General features: G+C 39.9%; 1 protein-coding gene across 1 annotated transcript in view; it reads left to right on the top strand.

Annotated features, from left to right (window-relative positions):
- ARHGEF28 (Rho guanine nucleotide exchange factor 28) overlaps positions 1 to 25,325 on the top strand; it is a 115,971-nt gene that overhangs the window by 25,445 nt on the left and 65,201 nt on the right. The window contains exons 4-6 of the mRNA XM_015652240.3: positions 7,318 to 7,501; positions 8,664 to 8,698; positions 8,782 to 8,956. The gene's annotated coding sequence lies outside the window, so the exon portion shown is untranslated. The remainder of the gene's footprint in view (positions 1 to 7,317; positions 7,502 to 8,663; positions 8,699 to 8,781; positions 8,957 to 25,325) is intronic.

Below are 25,325 nucleotides of genomic sequence, written 5' to 3'. Positions count from 1 at the left end.
AAGGATTGGATAAAGAGAGCCAAGAGATTGTCTAGAGAGCATTGCAAATAATTCAGGAATTTGGTGTAATTGCACAGGTCGGGAGTTATCAGCCACATTATAGAAAGTTCAACAAAAGAAACAAGAAAGCATGACCCTTTTGTTAATCCTCACTTGTTAGAGATGCCTGTGTGACAGCTGTGACAGGAGCTGCTCACTCCCACAGAGTGGTCAGATGTTGAGATCAGCATCTTGCTGCTAGAGAAAACTGGGGACTCAACAAAGGTGCTATGCTTAGACATTTTTTTGTTGGCAGGTTTCAGGAAAGGGGGAGGAGGGAGAGGGGGAAGCTGCTTTTCTTGTTAATTTCACCTCGATAAAGGATATTTTCCTTCTGAACTGGATTATTCAATTTATGGAGACAATAAGTATTAATAAGCTAAATAAATTTTTAGTACTGCCAGAAAAAAGGAGAATTTTTCCACAGTGTTTTTGTTTACCAAAGAAAGAAAAAAGAAAAAAAACCAACCAAACAAAAAACCCCAAAAAACAAACAACAAAACCAAAAAAAACCAAGCCTAAACAGGGAAAGATACAAAGAAGGAAGGGAAGGAAAAAAAACCATTAAAAAAACAAGAAAAAGAGATAAATAAGAAATTAATCTGAAAGGAAAATGCTTCCAAGTAACTCTTTGTTTCTTAGCACCATCAGGTTATGGCAATTGTCCACTATTGGCAGTCCCAAGAACCATCAGACACAGGTTCAGCATCTTCCCTGCAGCTTTTTTATCCTTGACACACACGGGTTTACATTTCTCAGCTGTCAGAGGGTGAATAGGAGCACAGGAGGGCACTCTGCAAGCAGTGCACTTTATGGGCAAGAAGCTGAGGGCATCCCAGTTTCTGGTTGTTTTAGGGGTGCTGCCAAGAGAGCGTTGTCTGGGCTACTTAACTGTGCCAGTAAACAAAGAACAGTTGCTGCCAGCTTTGCCACCATTTACAGTTATTTTCAAGAGGAAGACTGCTCTTTTAGGTTTTTGTCTATTAATAGAAGCAAGAACATTACAGCCTGAATTAAGAAAACTAATTGTGGATCATGGAGAAGGGAACAGTGTTCCCCTTTGTGAACAAGGAGGTTTTCCATTTTATATCATTAATGCATTGTAATTATTTTTAGGGATAAATCTTGTGAAATGAGCTACCAAACTGTGCTGCTTTATAGTCTGCCTTTGAGGGACAATTTTCCATTTTCTGTGGCACTTTTTACTTTATAAAAGTAAAACCTCACCCTACTCTTTTCTTTGTAATAATCATTACTGTTTTCACATGGTATTACACACATTACTTCTAAAGTGCATAAGCTCAGACCTGACTGATGAATATCAGGATTTTGTTGTAAATGAAAGAAAATTGTGTCTTCTCTTCAGCTGGAATTTGAGATTACTTTTTTCCCATGGAAGGAAATGGAGAGGAGTGCAAAGTGCCTGTTCTTCACAGAATTAGAAAAACATTGGGAACAGTGGATAAGTGTGTCTAGGTCTGAGATTTGTGAGGAGAGGTAAATGCATTTTGGTCAGAGAATTGAAGGAGTTAGAGAAGCAGATAAATCTTTGGCTCAGTAGGAGTTTATCCTTTTGGAAACTGTGGCTGGCAGAGGGAGGAGGATGCTAGCCTGTGAGTTGTGAAGCAGATGAGTGTCTTCTAGAGCCTGCTGCTGACCCAGAAACCTGCATGGGGCAAGATATTGTCAGGCATGCTTCAAGTTATGGGTTTCCAGCAGGTGTATGTTTCTCATCTCCTGGTCAGTGGTAATAATGGCAAAGGGGAGGCATTTGAGATCCCTTTGACCATGAAGAGGTAAATGCTATTTTTGGGAAAAGCACTGAGCACTTGGAGATACAGAGTGACAGGAGAGGAGAGTGAGTACTGTGAGGGATACAGGAGGTAAAGTTTCCTGTTGAAGACAGTATAAAAGTAGTGGGGCACTCCACTGCTGCAGAGACCAGATACAAAGCTGTGGTCTGACCCAAACCTCAGCCTTCAATTGGCACTGGGCTGGAGAGCCCTGCTCTTCTCCTGGCTGAAAGGGTGCCCCAGCTGGTATTGTACACTTGGGTGGTGCTCATATACCTGACACCTGGAGGGAGAGTTTGGCTGCAGCACTAAAGGATGTCCCTCCCAGCAACAGACACCATCTCCTGTAGTGTTTTGCATCATAGTTAGGGGTCACCCAATCAGTGGAGTCAGCTGTAAACTTCACCTGAGGTGTAGCTGTGGCACCATGATGCATGGGGCAGGTGGATGGAGGCTTTTCTAACCCTTCTACTACTAAAGCTTCTGGGGCAAGACTTCCTTTGCAATGGACCTTTACCTTCCCTCATCTCCTTTTCTTCTGTAGCACTGATGCCAGCCTCTAGGAGTTGGTTCCTATAGGTATGCTCTCGGATGGTCTGTCACATACCTGACTTTATGCATTGCAGCCTGATGTCCCTTCACAAAACCACTTCTGTGGGTTTTTTTTCCAGCAGTGGGATGCACTGAAGACAGCTTTATAAATAATCTCATTTCTAATGGAGAAATGAAAAAAAAAATAGCAGTAATGTATAGAAGTATGAAGCCAGGAAAAAATGGAATTTGTCTGCCAGTTTTTATGTCTCCCCCTGCTTTTCATTCTTGAGGTTTTTAGTCTCCTTCCAGGAAATGAATAAGATTCAGAGCCCAGAAAGGTCTTAGTCATTTCTGTCAGAGAGAAATATTTGGTTTTAGGTTTTTTTTGGACAAAGGAAGGGATTCAGGTGCAAGGAAGAACAGAAGTTTTTTTTTAATGTTTAAATCAGGCTGTTTGGCTCAGTTCTGTGTAACCCAAACAGACTGTTTTGGCTGGAGAACTGGGATGTAACGCAAAACAAAGTCTTGATAGTGCATATCATTTACAAAACCACCTGCCTTGTGGTAGCTGACCCTGTCTGAATCAGCCAGCAGTGTGTCCTTCAAGTCTTAAGTGTTGTTTGGTTTGTGCATTGATGGAAAATGGCATTTTACACCATTTAAATTAAATAGCATTTTATACCATTTAAATTAAACAGTATTTTATACAATTTAAATATGAATATGTGGAAGAAGCCTTGTGTTTTCCTTTTTTTCCTTATTCTGTTCCAGTTTGCTACAGAATGCAGAATATGTTGGGCTGTTTTCCACTATATGGGCAGGAGCTTTGTGTATGTTTATTTCTGGATTGTTTTCTTTCTCTTATGTTTTCTTTGTTGTTCCCCCATCCCTGCCTTTATGTCACACTTGAATTCTTCTCCAAGGGAATGGGAAAATAAAGTGAAAAGTGCAGGAAAATGCCATTTGATCTGCCACAGTGAGGAAGGATAAAGAGGGTGGTAAAAGAAGAGAACCGAAACTAGAAGTTGTTCTTAAGGGAAAGAATTACTAACCCCCTGTTGTTTCAAAACTTTACCATCATTTGATGAAAATCTTTTCTTTATAGGCAAGTCTGTTTTAAAAAGCTTATTGTCAGTCATTTGGGTATTTTTGTTTTGGAATTGCTGATTCCAGAATAGAACAGGAGCAGATTTTTCATGTAAGTGTCCCTGGAGGTGACCTGGTCCTACCCTCCACTTGGAGCAGGGCTAGCTTGAGAGTTTATCATGTTGCTAAGTATCAGGTTTTGAACACCTCCAAAGACAGACAGTTTGTAACTTCTCTGGGCCACCTCTCCCAGTGCTTCACTGTCCTTGTGGTAAAAAATCCTTCTGCTGAAGAGCATACTTACCTTTCCATTTATCCTTCTGACCAGACAGTTCAGATTTCAGATTTAACTGTCATGAAGGTATTAGTATTTGCTTTATATCATTAGTTTCTGTTCACTCCTGGGCAAGCCATGTGGGACTAGTAAGAAGAAAGTAGCCCATCAAACTCATCATCTAGAGAGGTAAAGGATGGGGAAGAATGTGAGTGCTGTTTCTGACTAGGTGCATCAGGGCTGAAAGCAGACTGAACCTGCTGGGCAGTTCAGCTACCATGTGCATTCAAGCTGGCCATGAACAAATTTAACATAAGGTTAGATGGAAGTTGTTAGGTTAGTCAGATAAAGATCAGATAGTAGACTATTTGTGGTGAGATAGTAGAAGTTATTGTTTTAGATGGCGGCTTCAGAAGACAAAGATTAATTATGGTTATTTTTAAAACTTGTTCTTTTGCAGCAGACTTACTCATACTGCATTGTTAGTAAGATTTGGCTGCCAGAGGAGTAACTTTATTTGCTGCAGTGTCTGAGCAGAGAGAAGGCTATTCCTCATCAGGAAAAGGGATTCCTAAGGGCTCCCTTTTTCCTGAGTGGGAAAATCCTAATCTTATCATCCTCAGAGCAAGCTTATCTGGCTTTTATTTTGCATTGTTCAGCATACATTGAAACCCAGTGGCCACAGGCCAGCGTTCAGAGTAAAGTTTACCTTTTTGTTTCAATGCATTTAGTCTGAGGATTGGAGTTACATCTACAGATGTTTAACATGCTTAATGTTGATTGATGTTTTTGCATGTGTTTTTGTTTTGGTTTTTTTTTGTTTTGTTTTTCTTTTTCTGTGAATGCATAATGTTTGTTCAGGGTCTACATTTTGGACCACATAATTTCCTGGGTATTTAAACTTGAACTCCCTGGTGTACATATAAACACTGCAGACAAGGTGCTCTGCTGGGGTCCAAATGGATTTCACAGCCTTGAGTCTGCTGAATTCCTTGCAGGGGAGACTCTCTGAAATACAGAAATAGTCCTGGGGCCTCTGCTGTCTCTGCGAAGCACAGATGATGTTATCAATCTCTATTCAGAAATACAGTTAGGGACAGAAAGGGAAGACATTGGCACACATTTTCATACTGTGTCTGAATTGTTAGGTCATTCTCCAAGCAAGTGAGAGATCCGGGCTTTGAGCATTGTTTTTCACTTCTGATGACAGTATAATGAGAGAGGCACCCACGTCTAAACAGCAGACACTTCTCCTAGCTGATTGTTGCATTGTAGTCAGTCTGCTGTTTTCTTGTCTTCTGCCCTGCATCATCCCCTGGATTTCCCTCTGCACCATGCCCTATTTTCAATTACTCTGCAATGGGGCTAACAGTGTATATATCCATCAGATTGGGGGAAATTTGAAGCTGTGTGTGTTCAAATTGCATCTGGCTGTGAGGGAAGTTGTACTGCGGTCTCTCATTTTTGAAGAAGCACACCAGCCACAGATTTTGTGGAGCCTTAACCCTGCTTATTTAAATGTTCCTTCATAGAAGAAGGTCTCAGATCCAGGCAGACCAAGATGTTTGATGAGTAGTGTTTGACTGGGCTTTAAAACAGAGAGTTTCAGTCAGATCTGGGCTGAGTTGATCAAGGCCAGGTTAGATGGCGCTTTGAGAAACTCTCTCTAGCAGATGCTGTCCCTGGCCATGGCAGGGACACCTGCCTAGTCTTTGGACTAGGTGGTCTCTGAAGTTTCCTTCTGATCCAGGCCTTCCTGTAGTTCCATGTTGCTTATGGTTCCATTTAGCAAAGCAGTCTGGAAAGGCTTGAGTTGGATTCAGCGCCATGTAGGTTGCCTGTGCTTGCAACATATGTGCTATCTTGTTTCATGGATGTGTAAACACTAAAGTTCACATTAATGTTTGTAACTAAAATGTAGCAATGGACATCCCTTCCTAAGACTGAAGTTAGAAAAACTTTGTAGATCTTGGAGAAAAAAAACCCACCCCATGAATCACCATGAATGACAATCCATAATTTTCCTCCGTGGCCCTGGATCCTACAGCAAATCCTGTGACTAGATAGACATGAATTTTCCTATAACCTGAAATGGGAAGACTAAGAAAATATTTTAAAGACCAAAACCTGTGGAGAATATTGTTGCATAGGCAAGCTCATGCACCAGGTCACATGTTGGCTAACTTGAAGCTCCCTTTTACTCCGATGCCGGAAATTTCTTTCATCTATTGAAGGAAGCATGGTGTGTTTTTCTGGGATTTGACTGTTTGGAATTTTTGATTCCACTTGAAATGGAAAGGTAAAAAGTCTGGATGGGTTGCCACCAAATACTCAGTACCAAATACTCAGATCAAAAAATGTATCACCAGCGGAGATCCTACTGTGATTTTCCCTGTGTAGTGGTAGGAAAAGTTCCTTAAGTTCCTTGCCATTCTGGGTCTATGAAATGTAGAGATAAAGAATTTTTTGGAATATAGTAACACTCTTAAGTCCCACATTTTCAAGAGAGACTAATGACTTTTCCCCCATTGCCCCAGAGAAGACACCAGAAGGCAACTCTCCTGTTAAAACATCCAGAGAGGGTGTACTCAGCTGAGACATGGCAGCAGCCTTCAATTATGTAAAAGAAAGCTGTGAAGGGAAATAAATGGAAATTTCAGTGACATTTCTTAAATCACTGGAAACCTAACATATTTTAGCTGATTGTTCTGAAATCTGTACAGCAATGGTCCCTAAATACTTGACCCTCATGGAAAAACCTTTAAGTTTAACTTCATACCAAAATATCAATGTAAGAAACTGGTTGAGTGGCACTTGAGAATATTTTATTTATTGGCTTTAAATTGCAGAGACTTTTTGTTTGAGAATGTATGTATTAAGGCAGATAAATCCTTCCTTAAGGACAGGCCAGAGAATGGTGAGAATGATGACTCAGTATCTAGTGACTAAGTCATGGTTGTGTACTATTTTATTTTAAACTTCATCCCATTGAACTTGATTATGTGATAAAAAGTGTAGAGGAGAAAAAGGATTGGCATGTGAGGTCAGTTTTTGAGAAGAGAGAAGCAGGAATTATCTGCCATATTCTACGTATGTGTGTGTTGTTTTATAGCTTATAAGCTTATACCCTATATGTATCTCTTTCTGTCCTGATAAGCAGCCTACCTTGAGAAATCATATCCCTTTTTTTCTGTCTTTTTGAATTTTTCAGTTTAGATACTTGGATGTGTTGCTAGGTGTTTTGTGTTGCTGAGGCAAGGCAAAGTGCAGGAAAATTTCTTTTTAACTATCTTCTCCATTGGGGTGATGCTATATTACATACAGAGAATGAGAGAAATAATAAGATGATGTTTTCTTTGATGGAAGAAATTAGATAGAATTTAGATAGCTTTTAGCTCTGCATATGCAATTAAGTATGTAACTGCTGTTTTCAGTGAAAGACCTAAAGTCTTCTGCCAGAAAAATTCTGTAGGTTTGAACATGAGCTGTGTTATTTCTGTAGATGGTAATAAGAGTCTTGATGCCTCCTAACAAGTAAGATGCTGAGGTTTGTTACTGATGATTTTGTTCTGCTTGCTGTGTTTTTTTAAGAGCCTGAACAAAAACAAACTCTTCTCTTCCTTGTGATGAAGTTGGGCTTGGTTAAGCTTTCCCTGTTCTTGGCAGCCCAGCCTGGAGGGTCATCAACATTAGCATTACCTAATGAGGATGGAGCAACACCGTTAGATTTGGCTTTACAAAATGGGCACTCCAAACTTGTTGAGATCTTCACAAAGTGAGTATAATGGTTTGCTGCTTTCTATGAAAATGTCCTGCCATTTAAGCCATGTGGGGAGTACTGTTGTTTATCTGGAGAGAGTTGCCTATTTTGTGCTGGTTTCTGCTGCTTTTTGCCAGTACGTTCATTTTAAACAGTAAATTTGTATTTACAGTTGAAGGAAGTTTATTAATTTTATGTCCATCATTACATTTGAAGTCAACCCATAGTCAATTAAATGATAGAGGACCAGCTGCACCATCAGGTACCTCTCCCAGCACTATATCAGCTGAATCCTGATACACTAAAAACAAGTAAAGACATTCCTTAAAAATATAAAGAAATATTTATAAACAAACAGAACCATAGAACCTGACTTCCACAAAGCCTCAGCAGACTTTGTGACCCCCCCTAAAGCTCAAGTTTGAACAAACAAATAAGGGAGAATCAGCCACAAGGCCAGTGCTGCAGTTATGACTCTGTTTAGCCAGAGGGCTGCCACACTGACAAATGACTTAAAGGACAAGTGCTTTCTGGCACCTTTCAGCTGTCTGGAGCTCTGTCTGTACAGTCCTGAGGAGCTGCATGGGGTATATCTATGTGTCTTGGGACCCCAAATGGTAAGCATCATGCACCCCTTCTTACTCCTGGCTTTTCTTTGCAAATAGAAATACACAAGAATTGGGCTGCATTTTTATTTTGGTATGTGGTGCTTTCAGTTCTGGCTCCATGCAGCCTGTAGTTTATGTGAGTCTTATCCATACTTCAGCTTAAAAAAAAAAACAACATGGGTACAGTACATTATGTTATGACTGTCTCATTTGTTTGTTATGTCCAAACAATACTGTATTCCCTTGGGATACTTTCTGTTTTTCACTCTTGTGGGATAACAAATCTGCTAGCTGCCAGTTGTGTCCTACTGCTATATATGGCAACACTGACAGGAAAAGGTACTATTGCTCATTTACAGCAATAAGGAGAAATAGGTATTGTCACAGCTTGCTTGTTCTGGCTTCTTTTAGTAGTGAGTAACTGTCTAGAACTAACGTTGTTTTTTTCCCTGTTGATAGCTAGAAGTGCCTCTGCCTTATTAAAGCTGGAAAGAGTCATTGGTATGTTTTTGTTTGCCCAGCTGTATTTTCAATGTATGTTTCTGATTTTCAGCCTCTCTTTTTTGCAGCGGGTGCATTGGGGTCCTGACAGGTTGTGCTGAAGGTGAGGAGGAAGCTTACTGTGGCCCTGCTTTCATTCTACCTGTGCAGAGAGCATCTGCTTTGGCTGAAAGAGTTTCGTTTCAGCTTCCAGGGCCGTCTGTCGCTTGACATTTCAAGAGCAGGGATCAGCGAGGGTGCCTGCATACAGTTTGTTCATTCATCTGGAGCTCTGACGCTGACATCCACCGCACAGCACTTGCTGGAGTCAGACATAAAGCTCTTCAGAAAATACTTCTGGGACAGACCTCTTCTTTACCAGGTAAACTCCCAGCTGTAGAGTTTTCAGACTGGATTTGTTTTCCTTGAGTAGCCTTTTAATTTAAGCTCCTGTGTCACTGATCACCAGCATAATTTCATGATTACTGTTGTGGACTGCTAGTTCGTGTAGGTGTAGCTCATTGTCTGTCTGAAGCTGGAGGTAAGAGGTGTTGAGAACTTTGTCAAAGCCTCTTTTACCTCCCAAGTTGTTCTTTAATCATGATGGGTTCTAAAGTGAGTATCTTTCCTTGAAATCTCTGTGTCTTCAATTGCATTGCCATTGTATTCAGGTTTGTACTTCGAAATATTTAGTTTAGTTCCATTCTTCTGGTAATGTAATGCCTTGGAGCCTTTATTAAGAGCCAACCCTGGTCTATTATTTACAGCAGAAATACAGGTTACAGATTTTTTCTACAGAGTTTAGTTTAGTTTTTCTTATTTTAATTTAAAATATCTGAGGCACTGTTGTCATATCCTTCTGGACATCTCTTAATTCAATAAAATAAAGAGAATGCTTGAATGTTCAAGTTCCTTAATAGCAATGCAGGTGCTTACCTGTGTTTTCAGACTAAGATTGCACAACATATGTAAAACTAATGAGCTAAAAACACACTAAAATTTAGCTTTTTTTTCTGCTCTTGAAATTCAGCTTTTCTTTTCCATTCTTAGCTTTGGGTTTCCTCATTTGTGCACTGATTTCCCTTGCATTACCTTCATTGCATGCTGCACCTTTTTTAACCTAGGAAATTATTTCTATATTATGTATAATACAGAAATTTAATATAGAATATTTAGGTGTGGTGTATGGTATAGTCCTCATGTAATTACTTTGTTGAGATTTTGATTTGTTTCAATATGAAAGTGTTACTCTCTGTAGCTTGCAGAATCCCTGCAATCTGTATGTGGCTTTTCCATTGAGACAATAATGAACTCAAAAGGAAAAGCCAAGACTATAATCAAGAGTGCATTGTTATTTATATGGCTGGCTTTTTCTTGCACTCATGAAGTCATTGTTTTTCATTCAGTCTTTGAAATGGAAAAAGAAAGTGTGGTATGTTAGGTATTCTCAAAGACAAAGGCTCTGAAAGACTGCAAAATTCTGCATTTGGTATTTTCAGGAAAAAGCCTACTGCCTTGGATTTGTTGGTTCCCCTTTTGCCATTCCTCTAGTTGCAGCAGTCTAGGTTCTGTCATGGAGGCCTTATTCCCCTCCTGCTCAGCATCAGTGTTGTAGCACTTTTAATCAAACAGAAATAGACCAGAATAGCTGGGAAGATCAGGTGTTTATTTAGTTAATTTCTTATACACAAGCTGTTGTGTTTAGATTAGACTATGTATTGTGTCCAAAAGGAAAGGTATAATCAATTTTCCTCCTGTTACAAACAAGAATTTTGAGATCTTCAGTTGTATCCAAAGCAGTGGGAGGCAGTCAGAAATTTTTGATAGATATTAGAGATTTCCCAGTACATAATCTTTTTAAAATAGTGGTAGAATTTAGTGCTGTCCTGGAGTATTCATTTTATCTGCAGCAGACTAAGGCTGTACATCTGGTGTTTTGAGACTGTGTAAATGACCACATTGCTACTTCATGCTTGAGTCAGAAATCCATGAACTGAAGAAAGAGAGCTTTGTCTCAGTTACGGTGACATGTAGTGTTGAGTTTGTGTGAAATTATTGCCTCAGACAGCAGCACATCTATTCATGCAAGAAAAGATAATCTTTTTGAAGTATGTTCTTTACTCTCTGCTGTGTTGATTCTTTCAGTTCCTGTTCTATTCCTTAGAAGCCTAAGGAAGTAATGGAAAAGTTAAAACAAGCTGTCAGTAAGGTAAAGCCACTTGTATGGGAGCCATGCCTTCATTAAGCAGTTCAAAAAGTAGAAACCCACAGGTTTTGTGGCCATGCTAGGCAACAGAGATGGGGAAAATACCTGAAATTGCTGAGAAAGAAAGTGGAATTGCTTAAATTCTGTGTGACCTTCTTGGGGCAGAGGTTGCTGTAGTGGTGCCCGCTAGTGGGACAATGTGGTTGGTTCATTGTGCACCTCCAGTGGAGACCTAGGCAGCGTGAGAAGGTGATCCACGAGACTTTCTTAGCTGCTGGAGGCAGCACAGCCAGTGCAGGGCAGAGGTCCTCTGTGAGAGGAAGAGAGATCTGGGGGACTGATGGACACATTTGAAATTCTGCCAGAGTAATGAAAGAAACCAGAAAAAGGCAAGCCAGGATAATAATCCAAAATTACTAAGAATGTTTATGATGAATTAAGTAATTTTTTTTTGCCCGGTGATGGACAGATTTAATATTTTCCTAACTTTGTTTTGACTTTTTCTGACTGACAGGTGTTGGGGTGAGAAACTGGCCAGCACAGCAAGAGATGAGTGGGGAAAAATGCAACTTGCCCCACTGGAGTGGGACTTCATGGCTTTCAAATTAGTTCGGCTGCAGTATTCAGCCCAGGGTCATCCCTGACTTTTCTTTCGTGTTCCAGTTATCATGTCTTTTCTTTGTTTGCAGCTCTTGGTAGCTGGAAAATACACAGGCAGTCTACTAGAGGGAAAGATTAGAAGCAAACAGAGTAGCAGATGAAAGGACACAAAAGAATCCATTCCTTCTTCCTTCCACTTTGTTTTTAATTTCTGAGAGTAATTTCTAAAATAGGAGACTGTATCCCAGCCCCCTCTTCCTTTTGAGCAGGAGTGATATAGTTGATGTATATCTGAGTGAGGGAGCCTGGCAAGGGCTGCAGACATGGAGACTGTCTCTTGGCTTCCAGACTGGCTTTATCATGTACTTAGTGTTTAGTCCTAGCTTATTCTCTTTGTAATGCCTATTCATCAGAATTGCTTGCTTTACAGGGATGCTTTTAACAGAAGCTATACTTCTGAACAGAGCTGTTGTGCAAAGCTGTTGTGCTTCTTTTCTCATAGAGAAGAGGGCTGGAAGCAGTGAGGTGCAAATGGTAAATCTGTTCCTTTAGATCTTTTATGTATTGTAAGCAGGAGGTGATTTCTCTTTGTAGTTAAAAATATTTTATTGGCTTCCCTCTTGAGGGATTGCTGTCAGTTTCCTCTGGAAGGTAGCCAATAAAATATTCCTTGTGGAATCTCTCAGTCATTTTAGCATTGCTTGTAACATAAGTGATTGCTAGTCTTCAATATTTTTCTCGAGTTTTCAGATAAAGGTCATGGGCATCAAATACAGTTACTGTAATTTTGATTTTTTTTTAATAGAGTATTAATTCAAATGAAGTTGAGACAGTGGAAGGTCCAAAAATGCCCTGCAGTACAACACACTCTATAGAAGGTACAGTTTTTTTATTCCATAGTGTTGCAATCCTTCAAGGCTCTAGAAAATTGGCACAGATCTTTATGCTATTTATTTATTCAGAAAGATCATGTTTCATATGGTTTTAGAGACCTGTTAGTAGAGAACAGTGGAATAGGTAAGTCATACATTACAAGAGTTTCTTAAATCATGATACTCCCTACAGAGCATTGGTTTTCCAATGCCAGACTGAAGCTGTTCACAAAATATTACATTTATAGTGACTGCAAAAGCCTTAACTGATTCCATTTCAAGAGCCAGAAAAATGTCAGGTGGCTCCAGGAGAGGGCAGTGTTTACCTGAATGAACTCTCCAGTAAAATTCCAGTAAAGCCTAGTAAGTTAATAATGATAAGAACAAAGTAATGGTTTGTATGGGTAGTTTTGGGATCCAGCCTAGACTTCTTAAAAATCCTCATTTGTTTCTGGTAGGTGTTCACTATTTTGGTGAGCAATTTACTTCTGCGATGATTGTGGAACTGCACTTGCAGGTGAAAATACTCTTTCACTACCAAAATACCTCCCTGTGTACCTCAGAGTAAGTATGTCTTGGAGCTGAAGAGAAAAATCACAAAACAACATTATTCTTCAGCATCAGAAGTGTGAGGCTTGGAGACTTATATGTGATTCTTAGGAATGAGTTGAAAGTCTTTATCAGTTGTCCATTTGCTTATGTGGCTGGCATTGTATGTTTGGATAAAGCAACAAGCTGGAAACAGAGAACCTTGTGAGAGGCCTGGTCTTGCTCTTCAGTGTCTGCTGGAGACAACCTTACTTGAGGGCAGCAGAAATGTGAGCATCTGCAAGAACTGCTGACAGGACCAGGACCAGGACCAGGTGAAGAGAGAGGATGGAGACTAGATTGCGTGGCATCAGCTAGTAATTTCAAATGAATGGGTAAAATAGGGGCACAGTCAGGTATTTAAATGTGTATGCTGCCATTGCTAGTGCTGAAAAAATAGTTTCATACCCAGTTTTTCTGTTCATCTTCAGGCAACAAGTGTTCTTCCATTAGAAGTTGAATTTGCAGAGAAGTAATAAGCAGTTGTTAGCAGTTACAAGCTACATAATCTGTTATTTTTAGTACAAATGAGAATTTATTATACGGGGTTTGTGAATGACCTTGGTGACATGATGTGAAAATGCATTTACTCTGGGTGTTCACCTGAGTGCTGCTGTACTCTGATTAGGGTGATCTTTACGCTGCTCCTCGGGGATAGAAAGTGAATGGTCTTCATTGGCAGCACTGTATGTGGTGGTCACTTGGCCGGTGTCACTTGTAGGTGATGATTACTTTAATGTTTTTCACAAAAAGCAGCTTCAGCTTGGTCTGACTTGCACAAGCAGAATGTGAGTATCAATGGGTATTCACAGCCAAGAGAGAGCGCAAGAGAGTCTCCAACTCAGGAGATCTACTCTCATTTTGGATTCTGATGAGCATCAGAGATACTTGGCATAGGCACGCCAAGCTATTCGTGTTTTCAATGGAAGCTATAAACTTTTGTGCCTTCATGCATCAGAGTTACTTTGCACCTGTTTTTTTTTAAATAAAAATGAATTTCATTTCAACACCTGGAAGAGCATGCCATGTTTGCTAAGTATTCAGGACCAACACAGATTGTAGTAAACACGCATGCATGTTTTATGCTCTGTGATATCTATCTGTAGACATGAGAAGTTGTAACTACTGTGTGTTCAGTGTTAGGCAGCAAATGTTTTTCATCTTCTTATATTTCAATATTTAATTGGCTACCTTATTTCTGTAAGGAAGATTGTTTTCTAACCACCGAATCAAAAGAATGAAAAATCACTGGGTGATTTTTTACCAGTGATGTTTACACTGGGTGGTGTTTACTGGTGACTAGTGACTTGTCTTGCAATTTCCATTTGCCAGCATTCAGGCAATCAAAAGAACTTTGCTCAAGATTGAGTTAAAATTGTTGCTCCTGGAGGCAAACATTATATGAAAATATTGTGCTTTTTACTACATTCTGAGCTACATGCACTGAACTCCTTTATAAAGTGTCTGCTAAGTTCAGGACTTTATATTGACACACTCATGGCATGAAAGTATCCCCCTCAGATTTTAAAACTGCTGCCATTCCAAGAAGTAGTAGCTACTCACTTCTAAAGTCAAGATCAACAGACCTTTAAAACCCAATGCTATCAGAAGCCCTGAGCTGTTAACAAGAGGAGGTTACAGTGTGCTGCTTCTTGTGAAATGCCATCATATGAAAGCAGTGGGTCAGTTTAAGGTGATGCTGTTAGCTTGATCTCCCAAAGCAACTTTAATTCAAATATATGGAGTGATACATTATCCCAACAGGATGCAGAACAAAAAGTGAAATAGGTGGTATTTTAGCTAATTTTATAGTTTGTGCTTGTCTTTTCTGTTTTCAAACTTTGAAATTCCATGCCCATGGGTTGACTGAATACTGTTATCTGGAAGATAAACCAATTGTTGCTACAGTATATATAATCTAGAGAAAATGGCTTTTTATTTCTGAGGATTGTGGAACTGAATAATAATGCCAAGTACGTGTCAACACTGTAAAAAAAAATCTTCTCATGGAAGCTTTAAAGTAAGTGTCTGCACTTCTAATTAGAGAAGAAAAAGTCTGTTCCTGCTAGCTGAAAGGTGGTGTCTGGAAAGCTTAGTTTGACAGCACCAGGGATTTTGTGCTCTGTGATTGCGCTGTATTAGAGTGCAAGGGAAGATACATATGTGAGTGCTGCCGGAGGTTAATTAAAGAAGGTGGATTAATTAAAAACGAATGAATGGGGTACTGATCAGCATGGACCCACTCCTAACTCCTGTCAGTGTCCAGAGGTCAGGTACAACAAGTTGTAACTGGTCCATAACTGCATCCCAGAATTTTGTCCAAGAGACCTGGTGGTCAGGTGGGTTTCTTTATTGCTGAGGATTGTGTGATTTAGATAACAGGCAGCTGTCTTTGGATTGTTTCTACCAAGATGAGAACTTTTAAAAGATTGCAACACTTTTTAAAAAGACCTGAGTGTATACTTTGCTCAATATAATGCCAGTAAAGATCCCCAAACTCCATATACCTCAAGGCACCTTATGCTGACTCTTGTAGCATACTTATGTTTGTTTGCTGGAGCTGGAGAAATGAAGAGGGTATCTGAGAACAGATATGAACCTAGAGTTGAAAGATCCAGTATAAAATTAAGCATATTTACCATGATGGCTCTGTCTATATCATTTCAGTTTCATTTTATTTTAAAATAGATTTGCTAAGTAATTATATTCCTGGAAGCATGAATGATGCTTGTCTTGACTTACATTCCTGTATCCAAATTACTCTTCTGTGCTGTTTCACAGTAGTCTCTCAGGCTGTGTTTGGGCAAAACTTGAAAAGTCTGGGAGGTGGTTAATTATGGTGCTTTTTTGGCATTTGCTGTGTCCTTCTCCACATCCCTTGGAAGAAAATATAAACCAACCAACCAACCAAATAAAAACAAAAAGAGAGACAGAAGTGAAGATTTTTTATTATTTTTTTTTTTTACTTTTTGGGTTAAAAATGCAAAGTCTAATTTCAGAAAATGCACGACATCCCTGCAGAAGAAAAGCAGAGTTCAGCTGTTCTGTGGAATTGGTGTGAGGCACAGTCCTGGAGCTGTGGATTTTCTGAGTGTGTGGGGGTTAATCAGCCCAAACATGACTGTGACAATAACACAGCACTTGTTGTGCATCCAGCTTGCATGCTGCCCACGGGATCGCCCCTGCGGGGAGATGCATGGGCTGCCCATGTCCATTGTTCTGGCTCGCCTGCCTGCTTCTTGTGTCCCCTTTCCTATTTGAAAAAGGAGAGAGACCAGCAGCAGAAACCAAAGGAGACCCAAACCAAATTTCCTTGTTATTAAAGGCAGCAATCTTTGCTCCTGCGGGTCCTGTGAGCCTTGGCATCTGATGGGTTGTCCCAGCATGATATAAAGGTACAGATTTCTCCTTTTACAAATAGCTAAGCTTTATTTAGCCTGAGAAGCATCAACCTCTGCATGCCTAGCTGAGCACCTACCAGAGTCAAGAGATAAATTCTAGCCTGCCAGGCAACATTTCCTGCTATTTCTGTGCTGCAGGAATAGTAATATGTGTAGATGATTATTATTTGAAAGAACTTGTTATGTAGTTGTGGGCTGGAAAGCTGGGTTGAAAGCTCTGCTTTTGGACAAGAAAGCTCTTATATTTATGGTGAAGCTTAGTGCCTTTAGGGATCTTGCAGCTGCCAGTTTGGGGTCAGCACCAGACTTAAGTCTAGCTTAAGTTTCATCTTTGAGACAGCACAGTTCATTACATGAGAAGTTAGTTTCTGAGAAGAGACCTTGTGGGTAACTGTGAGTCCTTAACTGGATGTAAATGGAAATAATACTTGATGCAAAAAATACTGCAAGTTCCCATTGTTATCTACTTGGAGGTATCTAAACAGCTTTTGGGAGAGACCAAAATATATGAGAAGTGTCATTACAACTGTATTTCTGTCAGTTGTGTTTGATCTCTGGTCTTATATTCTGCTTTTTATTTATATGTATTTGTTTGCAAAACTGGAAAATCTTTGTCTTGGTATTTCTTAAATACCTTTTAAAACAGGAGCTTGATTAGTAGCTCAGTGGGTATGCAGCTAGTAATTTAGATAGAGAGAAACAAAATCTGGTCAAACCAGGTAAATCTGATAAAAGTGCTATCAATACCAAGTGACTACTGTTTGTTTCTGGTTCTTTTAATAAGATTTGAATGTAGTGGAATACTGCTGAGCTGACACAATTTTTATAAATGTGGTGACGTCTTTAGGCTTTTTTTTTGTTTGGTTGCTTGTGTTTTTTTTTATTTTTATTGCCAGCTGTGCAGAAGATTTCCCATTTGTTTGGAACTCACATATTGATATTGTAATCTGTGACATCTCAGAATTAAATCTTCAGTATGCACACGTTCTGGAGTCTATGTTGAAAGTGCTGGAGCAGAGTGTTTCAGCTCGTGAGTCTTGCTGGGGGGAAAAGATTCTGGTCCCATATTGATTGTCTCTTGATCTAGCAGAAATGCTATAATAAATCTATAATGAATGAACCGAGCTGTGCAATTTCTACAGGTGTGAACAGCCCAGGCATGAGAAATATTTCTAATCTTAGAAATCTTATTGCTGTTTTCTTCAGAGTGCTGTACATTGGCTAGTCAGAGCACAATTAAACTTTATAAGAGAAACACAGGCTGAAAATCGAAGTTTGCATGGAAAGTAAGATATAGTTTGGTCTCTTCTGTGACTACGATTAGGATTTGAAACCTTAGGGTTCTTTTGCATATGGAAGTAGCATGCCACATCAGTTGCATTTATGAGAATGGCTAAAATGAAGTGGCTGCTGTTGGATAGTGTTTGAACTGAATTATGAAAGCATATAGCAGAGTTTGTAACTAAGCATAAATACAACTATTTGTCTCCAGAGACAGAGCTCAATTTTTCTGTTTCTAGCCTTTCTGAGACCCTGGGACTCCTTCTAAACAAAATGAAGATCATGTCTTGTTGGGCATAGGTAAGAAAGAGTTAAAAATTTTGACTTCCAAGAATCTACTGATAGATACTGTCATGTCAGTTACACACAAGGCAGCTTCTTTAACAGATGTGAAGGTAGTTGACATTGCAGAGTAAATTGATGAAAAATCAACCAGTTGCATCTATGTCAGAGAGGGAACCTCTTTTGTCTCTAGCATATGTAGGTCGTGTACCCAACAGTGTTGTGATACCAGGACTTTTCAGTAATGTGTTAGCTGTTGTAGGAACAACCTTCTTGAAAATAATATCTTATAGAGCCAACATATGTGACTGAAGCCATATATGTGACTGAAGGTGGCATGAAGTGTGTAGGAATGTTTACATGCCACAGTGGGTTGTGGGCCTGGTAGAAGAATATAGCCAATTGTGCTGGACAGCACGTTTAGAGACTGAAACTCCACTGGAAAGGTATTTTCAAGCTTTGTGGAAAGCTGCAAGAGCGGTATGCAAATATGGGCTCGTGAAAAGCACAGCAAGTAGGAAAATATGATGAGTAACTAAGCTCTGCTAAGTCTCTGTGCCAGGCAGAGACTGACAACCTGACATAACTGGCCTGTGGTCCAGCGCTGAGCTCGGAAAGAGCAGCCCAAATAGAGGCATTCTCAAAATCATACATAGATTTTGGTACAAAGTGAAGATTCACTTTGTGTGTGCAGAAAGGAACAGGATAGATGAGCACAGGGGGGATATATGTTAGAGGGAAATGAGCTGACATAAACTCAAACAGTTCTAAGATAAGAAGCTGGCAGATTATTTTATGACCTCTCACTAAATCAGCATCTAGTTATCTATTGTCTTAGTTACTGTCATACCAAACACCTGTACTTCAGCTATTTAATGATTGTCTCACTGTCCCATACAGGGAATATGAGAGCACCATAGGGGAATTGGGACTAGTAGCAAAAACCCTAATATTCACAGTCATTCTAACTTTAGTGCTTTTGAGAATAGGACACCGTACCACTCTTTGGCTTGCTCAAAAATGCAAGGTATGTGGGATGTTAGTGCCCATGTGTTCAAATCTGTTTTGTCAAGCAAGACCAAAGCACTGGACTGCATCTCGGTGTAGGAGTGTGTGGAGCCACTGGAGAGTGATTATGGTTTGTTAATTTGAAACCCACATTTGGTCTGGTCTTTCTTCCAGCTATACCATCTGGACAGAACATAAAGTAATTTAGAAGCTGACAAAGTAGAAGTTCCCCACCCTGAAATGATAGCTGATAATTCTTTTTCTTACCGCTGAAATGCTTTTTCCTTCTAAGGCATCATTCACTCAGCATTGCTCGAGACAGCTGAAGCAGAAGGCAGGCCCTCTTGCTTCAGACCTGCTCATTCTCTGATGTTTGGTTGGGCATCACATCCTGAGTCCTCTTGGAAGAACAAGCAAGTGACTTAGGCCACAGTTCATACAGTTGGGAGAGGTAGTGCAGATTTTTAGAGCTAAGAGGGTAAAAAGAGTGGTGAATTTGCATACCATTTAGATAAATTTTAGGTGCTTAAAATTTGATTTAAGTGAACTTTCTTAGGCATCTTATTTGCATATAAAGTAAAATTCTAATGCGTAGATATACATATAATATATGTGTGTATATATATATGTGTGCTCATGCATGTGAGTATGTCAAGTGTCCTAAGCACAGGACCATCTTACATTAAACTGAGAAAAATTCCTTGTTGTAATGCCTATATGAGAAAGAACCAACCCTCTGCTGCCCCCTATATCTTAATTACTTCACACTTCATTTAAGAAGTTGACTTGCTTGTGGAAAAGCTGCAGTGAAATCACTTCTACTTGTTTTAGAAATCTCTGTAACTGAGAACTTGGTTGCCCTGTTTAAGGACTGGAGCATGGACCTGCTGCTGGCCAGACTGTGGGCTACCCTTGCCCATTTCTGGGCTGTGCACTCAAGTTGGCCAAAACACTCATCACACAGACATCCAATGGGATTTTGTCATTGACCTCAGCAGGGCCTGAAGGGCTTCTGGTGAGCACCTTGTGTGAGGTCTGATGGGGTTGAATTCCAGGTTAGGGAATGAGTGGACTGTTGGGTGTGCAAGTGGAAGTGGGGAGGGATGAAGAAAGGGAAATAGAGTTAGGTGACAGCCAGAAATTTGTAAGTCAACCAAAGCTGAGTTTACTGGTTTATTTGAATGTAAAAATCAGCATATGCTCTAACCTGACTCATTTAACCATATTGCTAAATATCATAGTTTTTCTTACCCTGAATTGTATTAAACTATTCTTAAAAAAACCCTTTTGCTCGGCAATGCTGTTAAATGGCAGTGGTTTTGGCAGGAAAAACACCCAGTGGGGGATAAGAGGAGAAAAACAGTTGTCAGTGGGGAAGAGGGAAACAGCTAAGGGGGATTGAATGAAAAAGAATGAGCAGAAACAAGCAAACTCTTGAATCTCACTAGTAGCTGGATGTATAAATCAAAGAGGACTTGTAAGGGTGAGGATGTGAGTGCTCTTTGTATGGGGCTACAAATTCTCCCACATCTATTTCTCTCTTCTTTTTCTATGTGGTTCTTGCTTTAGAAATCTCTACCAAAAATCAGTGTTGTCATGGAGTGGTTTTGATTGGAAGGGACTTTTGGAGTAGCAGTGGCTACTTGGAAGGGCTCTCCTGTTCCTGCTCTCTGTGTTCTTCCTCTGACATCCCTTTCAAGCATACTGATCATTATGGCTCTTTCTCCTCAAAGTTTGGGAAGTGCCTTTGCAGAAGTGCTTTCAACATTTAGGATGCTAAAAGGGCACCAAGTCTCCTTGCTCTCTGTTTTCTTCATCATTGGGTTGGGACCTGTCTGCCTTAGGCACCAGGTCTACTAGTGACTCTTGTAGTTTGGTTTTGAGAATTGTAATTCAACTTTTATTGTGCCAGGTGTTTGTCATCCTCCAGGATGTCTGGAGAGCCCCAGGGATATCAGTCCAGGGAGTGTGATGGTCCAATAGGAAGCCAAGAAGATGATGAGTTTTGGATTTGCACTATTTAAGAATGGAAGGAATAGGAGTAGGGCACAACAGGATGCTAGGTCATGCTTAACAGGAGGTTGTAGGGAGATACTCCAGTGCTAGTCACCCCTGCCAGTTTGTCTGTCTCCTTTACAAATTGTTAGAGATCTGTTTTATGTTTACAAGAGAAAAAACTGCTAAACAAAACCCAAAACTAATCAACCAACACCCCACCCCCACCATACACCTTTTCCTTTTTTCCTTTGGAGGTAGACATGCTGGAAATATTGAGAGAAAACCAGTATCTGCTGGGGAGAATGAATAAAATAAATAAATGGAAAGCAAAAAAAAAGTGGTTTTTTTTTTTTTTTCTCTTTCAATAGTATGCATGTGTTTTATTGCCAGGCATTGTCATCCTCAGAGTCAGCTACCCTGTACATGATGGGAGAAAGTGTAGGAGGTAACACCTGTATGCTGTCACTGTTGGGCATGTAACACTGTGAGCAGGGCATGGGTTTTTAAACATTTTTTATTCCTTCCTGTTTTTCATAGCTGTTTGGGAAAGATGATGTTCACAGGGACATTTATAAAGCTGCAGAAGTTTCTCTTTTCCATTAAGAAAAGTGACCCAAACACCCAGTTTTTCTTCCAAGGATATACACCTGGTTTTCCCCCTAAACTTCAGGGAGGCATAATGATGATAATTTTTCAAAATAATTTCCATGATCTCCTTCTTACATTGCCAGCAACTTAGTGGTGTCTATCTCGTCTATTCTGTTTGCTCTGCCAGTGATGAAAACCCCCTAGAAACCATGTTTTGCCCAAGATAAAATTACTGATGCCAAATTTTTTGGCAGTTCACTCTGTGACCAGGCAGCTACAAGATATTTCTAGTAGAGTCTACCCTTTGATTTTTATGATTCCACAGAAATCCCCACTTAACCACAGATCAGTTTAAGGAACAGAACATAATTGCCATAATGATCTTATGTTCTGCAAACCAGTGGGCCTGTACTAAAATCTGCAGAAAAATTTGTTTTCAGTGTTGCTGTTTTGTTCTTTTCTTTGATTAGATTTCCTCACCATGGTGGGTAAGACTTAAGTGGGAGACATATTTTTTTTTTTTTTTTTTTGTCAAGATAGACAAAAGTGTAGTCCTGTTGTCTGGAATTCTACCTTTGTGCAGTTTTTGTTATGTCTGTAAAATTATTATTTTTTTGTACTTACTGTAGTCATATCTTTTTCTCCTTTTTTGTGTTTGTTTTCTTCTGGATTTTTTTAGGGAAGAATGTTTGCATTTGGAAGTGTTTGGAGTTAAGTGTGCCTGTTTTGACATTGGAACTACAAGAAATAATTGTGTGGTTACTGATAGGTGAGAGTGAAAGTTTTGTATTAAGTGTTGCCTATTTGAGACAGTTACAGGAGTCCTCTGATTCAAGCTGAGCAGATCTTTTGCATTTGTGGTCATTTTTTTATACTTTCCCAGCAGCTTTACATCCTATCTTTGCTTTATGTATGCTTTGAGAGAGGCAGAGTGATCCAGCATAGCATTTCTAGTTCAGGACCTGCAGACTTCTGCTTCAGCTTCTCTCCTTAAAAGATTTCTAAGAAGACTTTGGGCATATCACTTATCTTTTCTCTGAAACTCGTTTTTTCTTGAAAGAAAGAAGACTGTAGAAAGCAAGATGATAAAGAGGCACTACAGTACTTGGATGATTTGAGATACAGAAAAAGTCAGACTGGTTGTGCCAAAGAACTTCAGTTTGTGGTAAAGGAAGATTTAAAACCCCTAATTTTTAGTCAATAAGTAGATGATTTGAAAGTTGCAGGGAGAAACAACAAATGAAGAAAATTGCACAGTTATGACTGAAGCTAATGATGGTGGCAAGTGCACTCTGGGATTTTGGGTTGCAGCTTTGACATCTTTGTGCTGTGTTTTCCACTTCACAAAAGTTTTGCATGGTTCTTTGCGCTAGAGATATACCTTGGGGTTGGTCTGTCACAGTACTGCCAGCAACAACCTTTAAACTACATTTAAACACGACAGTAACTTATTTCAGTAAATAAAAATATTAATATTTGTTTGGAGTGTCTATAAACAATGCAATATTGAAGACTGCAGAATAGTTAAGAGCTGCAGAAGATGCCGAAAGTCACATTTTCCTGGGATGTGAGCCTGGACTGAGTTTAATTAAAAAGCTAGGAAGAAATCTGTAAGGAGCAGCATTAGACACTGAAACAAGCTTGTTCTTGTTGCTTGGAGTTTTCTTCATTCCTGATTTTCTGAGGCATTATAATTCAAAGGGAAGGAAGTGTGGAAGGAAAGAAGGGAGGGAGAGATCAACAAGCTCCAAACATATGCTTTCTGGCTTCCTAGAACTTGTTCACTTCCTCTACCTAAAATCTCAAACCAATTTGCTCAACAAAATAATCCTTCATAAAGGCACTTTTAAAAATCGATGTTTAAATAATCCTTTTTTTCTGCCTGTCTTCTGACCAGTTTCATTTAATGCTAACATAAATGAGCAGTCTGGGATGTATCTAATGTCAAGTTGCTCTTTAAATGTGAAATATTACCCAGAAATACATTGTGAAGAAAACAGTTGTAGTCTTGAGAGTGCACACAAGAAAACATTTCTCAGCTTTCCCCTTCCTCAAGAGACAGCCATTCCTTGAATTCTTCCCTGAAACATAGAAAATTGGATTTTTAATGAGGTAGGTCTTTGGTGAACTTTTTGGCATCACAGTCTGCCAGTGTGAGCGTAGACTCAATAACCAAGTCACTGGCACAACTTCAGTAGAAGAGAGGTCCAAGTTAAACTTTGGTTTGCATTCACATGAGGCAATGTGCACGCTCCCTTCCTACTCTCATAGGCCTCCAAGGAGCTGAAACAAAGAAGACCAATCCTTTAGTCCTCCAGCTTTTGCAAATAATCTCTTATTTTCATCAAGGAGCTTTCATCAGGATACTGGGCAAAAAAGCAATGAGCTTTCCACCCACATTTGTTCTGTATTTCCCTGTTAGTCTTTTGATCTGAATAGATCTTGGACAAGGGGATCATTTAGGCAAATTATCTCCATATTACTTTGCTTACTGGTTGTTTCAAGAGTCAGGGCATACTGACCGCTGCCATGTGACAGTAGTATTAATGAGCTTCTCATCCTAAACCGAGCTTGCTTGTTACCCTGGAGTGATCTTGGTGTTTTATAAAAAGGATAAAAAAGTAAATACCTACCATCAGTTATGAACCACACATCAGAAAGGTCTGAGTTGGAGGAATGCTGTGAAATTCTAATAGCATGTGAGTGAACAGGGCAACATAAAGAGTATGAGATAAAACCCAAGATGATGCAGTGTGTGTGCCCATGGGCTCTTTGGAGCTACATTGAGTCAGTATTAGGCACAGGTCATGTTCTTGCCTAAGTTTTGTAAGAATATTGAGCCCTTCAATAACTCAGTATGGCAAGTGTTTTCCAAAGATCTTGGAATACTAGAGCAGTTTGTGCAAAGCTGCTATATGTCTACACAAGATCTACGGGAGATCTACTTGTTATGGTAAAAGAGGTCTCTAAAATGGATGTGTTTTGTCATCAACTGTTTGAATGGAAGAGTGAAGAATAGAGCATGAGTGGAACATGTGAGCAGGAGGGTTGTGGGCTGGGGGTCAGGGCCTTTTAATCTCATGTCAGAATGTGGCTAGCTTTGATACCTAATTCACCGAGGGCTGCACTTTCCTGGGAGTGCAAATTCTGCTGCTTTAAACTTGTAGTGGGAGGAAGAGGATCTGTGATGCTGAATGGTTATGATCTTCACCTGTTGAAACCTGTGGCTCCATTGGGGTTGAAAGCATGGAAAACAGACATGTACCTCATTAATGTGTATAGATTATTAAAGGGTGGATATCAAAAGGATGGACCAGGCTCTTCTCAGTGGTGTCAGACAATAGGCAGTGGGCAGAAATTGATGCACAGGGAGTTCCACTTGAATTTGAGGAAGAACTTTACTGTGTGGGTGACTGTCCACTGGAACAGATTGCCCAGAAGGTGTGGAGTCTCCCTCAATGGAGATACTCAAGAACCATCTGTGCACAATCCTGTGCCATGTGCTCGGGGATGACTGCCTTAGCAGGGAGATTGGACCCAGTGACCTTTGTGGTCCCTTCCTACCTCAGCTGTCCTGGGGTTCTGTGATTCCGTTTGCAAGAAAAGCATGCAGTGCAAGAAACTCTGTGTTCTTCCCCTGCCCTGTACCCTGCACTTCCCAGCTCTGATCCCCTCTGGGTGATGCAGTGTGGGTAGGCTGCCACAGAGTGCTGGAGAGGGAGAAGGAATCCACCAAATACTGCCACACCATTGGGTGGTGATGATGGACAGTGACTGCCTGCCTGGACCACTTGAAATCCGCTGCTGAACAGTTTAAATCCCAAACTGCTGTGTTACCTGTGGGAGACCTCTGTTTGCAAAATATGACAATAATGAGCCAGTTCCTTAAACCAAATGCCTGAATTAATAATTAATATTTTTATTAAT

Source organism: Parus major, chromosome Z, assembly GCF_001522545.3.
Source record: "Parus major isolate Abel chromosome Z, Parus_major1.1, whole genome shotgun sequence".
NCBI classification, from domain to species: Eukaryota; Metazoa; Chordata; class Aves; order Passeriformes; family Paridae; genus Parus; species Parus major.
The sequence above is the reverse complement of the archived record's forward strand: the minus strand, read 5'-3'. Positions and strand labels throughout refer to the sequence as shown.